The following is a 10,643-nucleotide window of genomic DNA, read 5'->3' as shown; positions in this document are numbered from 1 at the left end:
CCGCGGCCGCGCCGGGCGGGGGTGGCGGAGCGGGAGCGGGCGGGGCGCGGGAGGAGGCGGGGGAAGGGGCGCGGGAGGGGGCGGGGCAGGAGCGCGGGGAGCGCGGACCCGGGCTGGCCCTCGGGCCTCCCAGGCTAGGCCCCCGCCCCGCCGTCCGCCCCGCCGAGCGCCGCGGAGCCCCCGCCAGCGCCCTTCTACCCGGCGCACGCCCGCCTCCCGCCCGCACGGCCCCCCCGCGGGTGCGGGGCTGGGCGCCTGTTTCACGTACTGGGCAATACCGCAAACATTCATGCGGTGCCCTCCGAGCGCTCGGCGCTGTGCGGGGGGCTGGGGCTTCAGAGCCGCCCGAGACAGGCAACCTGGATTTGAGAACTCGCGTGTCGGACGGGGACCAGTCAGAGGCGGGGGCAAGTGGCCGTAACAATGCAGCGTGCTGGGAAAGATGGATCGGCGCTGTGCCCCGCGGCGCGGAAAGGGAGGGAGGAGAAGTCGAGCTGGGGAGACCGCGAGGCTCGGTCCTGTCCGGGTGTAGGGGGTGGGGTTGAGGGGGGGTGGGGGACGGGGAGGAGGGAAGGCAGCCCGTACGCTCGGGCTCCTCCTGGGCGACGGGCTCTGTGAAATGGCCGTGAAGATCACTGACTTTTATTGTGCTGTCTTTATGCCCAGGTACTCCTCAGATCACTTTGCATCGCATTAGCAACTGAGATCGGCACCATTATTACCTAGGCTCCGTAATTGAGGAAACTAAGGTTCAGGGGTGGAAGATGTGTATGGGAGAGAGGGCAGAAGAAACTGCTGGGTGAGTGAGCAGGTGGCTATGGGGTTGAGCGAATGAGTTCCCTCCCCGGTCTCCCAGCAGCAAAGAAGGCGCAGCAGCACTTGTCGGGAGAGGTGGACCTGAGATTGTGTCTGGGAGTAGTCTAGCATATTAAGAAGAGGAAATGAGTTCCCAGGACCCCGCAGCCTGCAGTACATGGGGAGGCTGTCAGTGGTGGAGTGTGTCATGATGACATTTCCCCTCTCTCATCAAAAATGATCTACACCAGTGCTTCTCAAAATGTAATGCGCCTGGGAATCATATGGAGGTTGCCTAGGCTGGAGCGTTGCTGGATTCTGCATTTCTAACAAGCTTCCAGGTGATGTGATGCTCCTTGTATTGGCGACTCACTTTCAGTACAGAAAGACTGCATGAGACACATTTTTTACCTGGGAGCTTAGTGTTGGAGGGATACCATCTGATAGAGAGTCAAATGATTTTTGATGAGCTCACTGACAAATGATGCTGGAATAGCTGGGTATTCATGTGAATGGGAGGAGGGGGCTGCAATCCCTACCTCACACCACGTACAAAGTGTGGTCCCTCAAGTTAAGAGGGACCGTAGTCCTAAACATAAACCTAATTTTTAAAACATTTTTTAAAGATTTTATTTATTTATTCATGAGAGGCACACAGAGAGAGAGGCAGAGACACAGAGGGAGAAGCAGGCTCCTCACAGGGAGCCTGATGCGGGACTCGATGCCAGGACACCAGGATCATGCCCTGAACCGAAGGCAGATGCTCAACTGCTGACCCACCCAAGCATCCCAAACATAAACTTAATTGATAAATCCTCTAGAAGAAAACATAGAAGAATATCTTCTCAATCTTTTGGTACACAAAGATTTCTTAGAAAGGACATAAAAGGCAGAGACCCGTAAAAAATTGGTAAATGTATCTCATCTGAATTTAAAACTTTTCTTTAAGATTTTATTTATTTATTCATGAGAGACAGAGAGAGGCAGAGACAGGCAGAGGGAGAAGCAGGCTCCATGCAGGGAGCCCAATGTGGGACTCCATCCTGGGACTCCAGGATCACTGCCTGGGCCCAAGGCAGGCGCTAAACCGCTGGGCCACACAGGGATCCCCTGAATTTAAAGCTTCTATGTATCAAAAAACACTATCAAGAAAATAGGCAAGCCATAGGCTGAGCAGAAATATTCATAGCATATCTATCTGACAAAGGACCCATATCTGGAATAAAGAGCTCCTGTAACTCAATGATAAAAAAAAACAAACAATACAGCTAAAAAAAAAAAAAAAAAAAAAGCTAAAAAAAAAAACAGGCAAAAGACATGAACACCCACTTCACAAAAGAAAATATAAAAATACCCAATAAGCATCAGAGAAAGTGCTCTTCCTTTATCATTTGTCATCAGGAAACGTAAATTACAGCCACCAGCAGGTGTCATTCCACATGTACTAGAGGGTGAAAGCGAGAGTACTCCAGACACCTAAGGTGGCAAGGATGAGGAACAACTGGAGTTTTCCCAATGCTATGTGAATATAACATGGTACCAACACTTTGGAAAACCGTTTGGCAGCTTCTTTGAAAAACTAAACATACATCTATTGTGTGATCCATCAATTCCATCCCTTGGTATTCATCTGAGCAAAATAAAACCATCTGGCCACAACAGCTGTACAAGAATATCCAATGCATGTTTATAATAAAAAATGGAGAACAATCCAGATGTCCTTCAACAAGTGAACTGATGAACTGTGGTATGTCCACAAGGTGGTATATTTGCTCATCATTAAAAAGAAACAAACTACTATTAAGATTATCCCCACCATGCAACAATGTGGGTGAATGTCAAAATATATGAAGCTGAATGAAAGAAAGCAGACAGAAAATACATACTGTATGATTCCTGGGATGTTGTGATTTTGTTGCTGTCACTGCACTCAGATGACTTGACTGGTCCAGAAACCCAGTTGTTTATGATGATGATGATGATGATGATGATGATGATGCAGCAAGTTACCTAAATTACCCCAGAAGAGAGAGAACCATTAACAGACCTATTTCTTTCTTCCTTTTTTTTTTTTTAAACAAACCTATTTGAAAAGAGTAGAGTTGTTGGGGCCCCTGGCTGGCTCAGTTGGTAAAGCATGCGACTCGTTATTTCAGGGTCATGAGTTCAAGGCACACGTTGGATGTAGAGCCTAATTAAAATAAAAAAAAAAAATTAGAGTACAGTTGTCAAAAAATTGCTCCCTCAGAAAGCACTGGATAGTTCAATCAAACACTTAAACAGATACCTGTGCCTCTTCTAAAACATAGAAACAGAAATAAATCTTCAAAATTCTTTTTAGGAAGTAAACATAGCATTTTGCTGTTGAAGAAAGCAAAAACCAAAGAAACTCAACTTCACAAGCCTATCTCACTTATGAAAAAAATCCCGAAAACTGTATGAGCAGATAATTTCACCAGGATGCAAAAAGAATTACCATGATCAAGTAGAGTATATTCTAAAAATGGCTTAGTGTTCAGAAACTAAATGGTTTACTCATTGGAAATCTATTAATGTAACTCCATGTAAAGTAATCTAGGAATAGAATAAAAAGTGAAAAATTAATATTAACTCCATAGATACACCCATACATGATGTTTTTTAAATATCTTTCAAAACTGAAGGAGAACTGGATGCCTGGGTGGCTCAGTGGTTGAGCAACTGCCTTTGGCTCAGGGGGTGATCCTGGGGTCCAGGATTGAGTCCCACATTGGGCTCCCCACAGGGAACCTGCTTCTCCTCCTGCCTATGTCTCTGCCTCTCTCTGTGTCTCTCATGAATAAATAAAAATCTTACAAAAAATGAAAGAGAACAAAAGTTTAAACATAGTTACCACATGATCCAGCAACTCCACTCTTCAATATGTACCCAAGATATGAAAATGAAAACACAAAAACCTGGAGAAAAATAAAATGTTCAAGCATTATTTGTGATAGCAAAAAAGTGGGAGAAAAAATAATGTCTATCAATTGATAAATGGATAAATAAAACAAGGCATCATCATACAATGGAATAAAAAGAAATGAGGTCCTTGATACATGCCTCAAAATGTGATGCTAAGTGGAAGAAGTCATTCATAAAAGACCACATATTGTACAATTCCATTAATATGAAAAATCCAGAATAAGCAAATTTATAGAGACAGAGGTATGGTTCCTAGGCTGGGGAAATGGAGGTGAGGAGTGCGTGCTAATGCGTACTAGCTTTCTCTTTAAGATGATGAAAGTGTTCTAAAATTAGATTATGGTGCTGGTTTTACAACCGTCTGTTGAATATACTAATCTCTGTGAATCTACTAAAAATGCTACTATTCAATTTCTGTATATCCTAAAAACCATTGACTTGTACACTTTTAATGGATGGATTTTATGGTATGTAAATTATATCTCAATAAGATTGTTTTTATAAAAAGTAAATGGACTAAATCCTCCATGATAAGGGATAATCAAACTGGATTTTTTTAAAAGATTTTATTTATTTATTCATGGGAGACACACAGAGAGAGAGAGAGAGAGAGAGAGAGGCAGAGATACAGGCAGAGGGAGAAGCAGGCTCCATGCAGAAAGCCTGACACAGGACTCTATCTGGGAGCCCAGGATCATGCCCTGAGCCAAAGGCAGACGCTCAACCATTGAGCCATCCAGGTGTCCCCAAACTGGATTTAAAAAGCAAGACTATTTAAAGAAACTCACTTTAAACCTAAAAATACAGATATGATCAAAGAAAATGAAGGAAAAAAGATTTACCTTGGAAATACTAATTTAAGAAAGCTGAAATGACTACATTAACGTCAGGCAAAGTAAACCTCAAAACGAGGAATATTACCAGGGATAAAAGGGGATATTTTATAATGAGAAGGAATCAGGTGGCCAAGAAGCCATATCAACCCTAAATGTGCATGAACACAACAGTGAAACTTCAGGGTGTCTGGCATCGCCACCAGAGTTATACAACATCGCTCTGGGTGTGGCAGCCAATATGAGTGGATGAGGAAAAGAAATAGTAGGCATAGATACTAGAAAGAAGGAGGCAGCACAGGTGGTATACCTAGAAATTCAAAATAATTGGCCTACAATAGAAATAGAAGTGCTGGGACACATGAGTGGCTCAGAGGTTGAGCGTCTGCCTTCAGCTCAGGTCGTGATCCCAGGGTCCTGGAATCGAGTCCCACATCAGGCTTCCTGCAGAGAGCCTGCTTCTCTTCTGCCTATGTCTCTGCCTCTCTCTGTGTGTTTCTCATGAATTAAAAAAAAAAAATCTTAAAATAAATAGAAGTGCTGAGGAGATTAAGAGAGCGGAATTCGCAATTCCTATTACAAATTCAATGACTTTCCTATGAACAGAAATAAATAAAGTATAATGAAAGAAAAAATTCCAAACTAAGAGAGTAACCTAAAGATTGAATACTTATTGATACATAAGAGGGAGGGACCCCTAAAACACTAGTAAAGCACATATATGACCAAGACTAACTCAAAAAACACAGAAAAGGATAGCTTATTATCGTAAATATGTCATTTCGCTCTAAAATCTTCTCCAAACCCAATGCAATCTCAATTAAGGTATGAAAAGGATTTTCAGAGGAAACTTTTTAAATGCTACCAAAATTCATCAGGAAAAATAAGCACTGGTGAAAATTCTGGAAAAGAAGAGTTATAGAACCGAGTGGGATGGGTGGCCCCATCCGATATGAAACATTTCTGACTTGAAAACAACTTTCTAAAGTTTAGTACCGAAGAAACAGCTAGACAAATAGAACAGACTAGAAAGTGCAGAAATAATCCTCATGTATATGGTAATTTAACTTTTTAGAAAGATGACATTATAAATAAGTGTGGGGGGAGGAATTACTAAAAAAAAAAATAGTGTGGGGACAACTAGCTACTGTTTATGCAAAAAGAAAAAAAAAAGCTGGATCCCCACCTCACTTCGCACACCAAAATACTTCTCCAGTGGATTTATTTTTATAATCCTGGAGTGAGGGAAGGCCAAAATCCAAACCCAAATCTATAAAGAAAACGATAGGTGTGACTAAGTGAAATGTAAACACTTTTATGGACAAAAATATTATTGGTAACATGTTAGGATATGGTATGCAGCATGATCAATAGTTAAATACCTTAATTTACGAGCATCACACGAATCAATAAGATGGAATAAAAGAAAAATGGCTAAAAAAGGACTTTGCTACAAAAGAAAAAGATACAGCCAATAAGCATACAAAAACATGCCTAACTTGACTCATAATCAAAGAATTCTAAACCAAAATAAAAAGTGATGTCCTTACTGAGACAAAAATGTGTCCGTCTGTTGACATCTAGTGCAGTCAAGTTTGTAGGGAAATAAACAGGCTTACATTGGAAGGAGGGTTCATTGATGCAAACTTTCTGGAAGACCATTTAGCATATTATTTACCAAAATGTGTATATGTACCTATCCTTTTAGCCCAGGGGATATTTGGGCAAACGGTTTGGAAGGAAAAGCAGGAAGAGAGAGAAAGAGAGGGATGTTTGGGTGGATGAGAGTCTGGATTGGAGAGCTGGGGAGAGGCCTGCACCCAGGACAGAGAAGGTGACTCAGGGCAGAATTGACCAAGATGGCTGAGGGCCCTGGAGGTGGGGTGGCCTCACCGGGCCAGGTCACTGCAGATGGCACAGGAAGAGGACCTCCATGCTGGAGAAATGAATGACTTAGGGTCTGTCTTTATAGGCAGAGGAGGGGAGAGGAAGCAACTCTAAAAAAGACAGGATGCCAGCGATCCTCACAGAGGTGACGCCAAGAACCCTGGAGGCTACAGGTCTGCCCCCTTTGCTTTGGCACTTGGCCCAGACCCCGGAGCAAGCAAGGACTCATTCCAAGAGAAGCAATGGGCTCCCTCCCAGTCAGGCATCAAGGCGGTGAGTCAGAAGGGTCTGAAGAAAGGGAGCTCTCAGCCTAGTCACCTCTCAAGGAGAACAAGGGGAAGTACTTGTAACTACTTGTTTTTTCCTATGTGTTGTTTTTGTTACTCCATCTCAAAAACACAGTTTGGATTTGTGAAATAGGAGGTGCATGCAGGAAAGGGCACAAATAAGGCAGCTCCAGAAATCAGTGAAGAGTGAACACTCGTGAAGCCACCACTGGCAGGAGGTTGGAGGAGGGGAATAAACCGGGGGCCCCAGAAATCCTGGGCACCCCCCACACACATATGACAAGTTCAAACACTGCCCTGACTTCTGTAGTCATGACTTCTGCTTTCTGGTTCTACCATCTAAGTGTATGTATCCTAATACAATACCATTCCTTCGGTCTGTTTGTAAACGTTTCTTTTCTTTTTAAGATTTTTTCTTTTTAAGATTTTATTTATTTATTCATGAGAGACACAGAGAGAGAGGCAGAGACCCAGGCAGAAGGAGAAATAGGCTCCCTGCGTGATGCTGGGATCACGACCTGAGCCAAAGGCAGATGCTCAACCACTGAGCCACCCAAGCATCCCTGTTTGTAAACTCTTCTAAATGGAATCATACAATGTGTCTTTTGTAAACCTGGTTTTCTTCACTCAGTATAATCTTCTTTTACTACTTAATGAAAAGACCAGCCTTCCCCCCACTACTCTACTATGCCACCTGTCACCCATTAGGTGTCCATACCATACCTCCTTTGAACCCAGGCAAGTGGGGCCCATTCCCTGGGCTGCAGACCTCTAGCACCCCCATATTAGAAACACACACACACATACACACACACACATGGGTTGCCTAGGTGGTTCAGTTGCTTAGGTGTCTGCCTTCGGCTTGGGTCATGATCCCAGGATTCTGGGATCAAGCCCCACTTGAGACTCCCTGCTCATCAGAGAGCCTGCTTCTCCCTCTCCCTCTGTGGTTCCCCCTGCTTGTGCACTCTCTCTCTCTCTCTCTTTCTCTCTCTCTCTGTCAAATAAATAAATAAAATCCTTTTTTAAAAAAATAAAGAAAAAGGAAACACACACATATCAAAGAACATACCGCATGTTTCTCACATTTGGAACCTTCTCTGCAATTCTTTCTTTCATGACTGCATAGTCACATCCTCTGTCTTCTGTCTTCCTGAGTCTCCAATAAACTGCATGCTGGACATTCTCACTTTATTCCCCGTTTCTCTTACCTCCTCTTCTCTATTTACCATCCTTTCATTTCTCTGTGCTTCCTCCTGGATGGTTTCTTCTTCATCTTCTTTTGTTTAAGATAGATAGATAGAGTTATTCTTATTTATTTATTTATTTATTTATTTATGAGAGAGAGAGCGCACAAGTGGGAGGTGCAGAGGAAGAGGGAGAGAGAATCTCCAGCAGACTCCATGCTAAGCATGGAGCCCAACATGGGGCTCCAGCCCATGATCATAAATCAAGACCTGAGCCAAAACCAAGAGTCAGATGCCCAACCGACTGTGCCCCCCATGCACCCCTTTTCCGATGGTTTCTTCTGGCATATCTTTCAGTTCACTCTGACCATTTCAACTGTGTCTAATTTGAACCTCATGCATTGGATTCTTTGTTTTAATTGTCACATTTTTTTTTCACTTCTGGAATTTTATATCCTTCAGATCTGCTATGTCATTTTGTATATTTTCCACTCATCTGCTCAGCATTTCAAGCTTGACTTGTACCTCCTTGAACAGAGTAAGAATTGTTGTGTCAAGGCTGTTCCTGCTGTATTTTCAACATCTGGAGCCTCCGCAGGTCTGTTTCCCTGCTCAGCTACCTCTGCCCATTCTCGCTGATGGAGTCTTGCCTCCTCACACAGCTGGTTGTCTTCAATGGTGTATTGGATTATATTTGCAAAAACAATTTTTAAAATAACTTGAGACTTACTTAGGCTGATGCTATTTCCTCCAGAAAGGATTTTTCATTGGTATCTTTTTATCTGGAGGTTGGGGTAGGGAGGGTGTTGCCAGAACAGGACCATTTTAAAATCAAGTTTAAAGCTTGAGGTTTCCGGAGACACCTCAAAGGCAAGAGGCTGAGTCCATGATGGCTTCATTTATTTGCAGTTGACCCTTGTCTAAAAGTGCAGCTGTTTGGGGTTCTAGCCTAATGTGATAAAAAACATATACCAGATTCCCCACTTTTGGGGGAACATAGATTCCTAGCTCATCCCCTTTGCTGCTGCTTCTTAATCAGTAAATACTCTCAAGGACAAGAGTGCTTTGCATACTCAGCTCATCTTTCTGGGTTTCTACTTGTCGACCTTGGCCTGATAACCTCTCACACTCATATTGATGCTTCACTGCTTGCTGAAAGAAAAGAAAGAAAGGAAAGAAAGAAAGAAAGAAAGAAAGAAAGAAAGAAAGAAAGAAAGAAAGAAAGAAAGAAAGAAAGAAAGAAAACAAAAAAACAAACAAACTACTTTTATATTATGAAATAATTTCAGATTTATGGGAAAGTTGCAAAGATGGTACAGGAAGTACCTGAATATCCTTCACTCTGTTTCCCCCTAATTTTTAAAAAATATTTTATTTATTTATTCATGAGACACAGAGAGAGAGAGAGAGAGAGGCAGAGTCACAAGCAGGCTCCATGCAGGGGCCCGACATGCGACTCGAAGGTGGCGCTAAACTGCTGGGCCAGCAGTGCTGCCCCCCCTTAATGTTAACATCTTACATAACCTGGTACATTTGTCACAGCGAAGCAATTAACATTGGTATACTATTATTAATGAAACTCCAGACTTTATTAGGATTTCACTAGTTATTCCACTAAAATCCTTTCTCTATTCTGGGATCCGATCCAAGGTATCCCACTACTACATTAAGCTTTCAGAGTTTTTGCAAAGATTTTAGCATATATGCCTGTTTCAACCAGCTTCTGACGGAGGATGGCCCTAATCACTCCGTGTTCTTTGCTGCTCTCCCCCCTCATCTCAGCATCATTCCTAGAAGTAAAAAAGTCCACCACTCAGTCAACATAAAAATCTCAAAAGGAGTTTTCAGATTTGTTTCAGTGGAGGAGGTTGAAGGATTGAGTTCGCAACCGGCTGGGGATGGGGGAGTCGTAGGTGGGCTAGAGAATGAGATGTGGATGAGAAAACAAATTCTCTGGTGGTTTAGGCTGTGACACAGCAACAAACAAGCCATAAAATCTCAGTGGCTAAACAAAGTCTATCTCTTGCTCACGCCAAGTCTGCTGCAGACTTGGGAGCTGTCGGGGCAGCTTTCTCCCAAGCGGTGATTCAGGGATGCAGGCTTTTTCCAGCCTGTGGCTCAGCTCATCCATCTTTGTGGGGGACACTTCACCCCCACTCCTGACATTTCCTTCCAAGAAGAGAGAGGCCCACTGGTATAGCACCTTTGGTCTCTCTCCACTCCTTTGCTTATTTCCTTAATGAATTTGGAAGGAGAAACAAGGCATGTATCACCCAGCTCTCTGTTCTCTTTCTCCCGGGAGCTGGCTCATCTGCAGAGTGTGTGTTGGGCAGGGCTACTCTGCAGCTCGGGTGTGACAGGGATGGCCCCAGCCCCACTGCGGGGGGACGCCTGCAGTCTCCTTTTATTTTTTTTTCCCTCAATTCAGTCATCATCTAAGGCAGTGGCTCTCAACCCAGGGTAGTTTTGCCTCCCAGGGGGACATTTGACAATGTCTAGAGACATTTCTAATTGTCACAACTGGAGGGGGCAAGGAGGAGACTACCCCCATTTAGTGGATAGAGGCCAGAGATGCTGCTTAACATCCTATAATGCACAGGATGGACTCTCATAACATAGAACCATCTAGGCCAAAATGTCAGTAGTGCTTATGTTGAGAAACCCTTATAGAAGAGGAACAAATTGCCATCTTAGATCAGTGGAAGTGACTC

This window comes from Canis lupus, chromosome 9 (assembly GCF_011100685.1).
Source record: "Canis lupus familiaris isolate Mischka breed German Shepherd chromosome 9, alternate assembly UU_Cfam_GSD_1.0, whole genome shotgun sequence".
NCBI lineage: Eukaryota > Metazoa > Chordata > Mammalia > Carnivora > Canidae > Canis > Canis lupus.
This window is presented reverse-complemented; position numbering follows the sequence as displayed.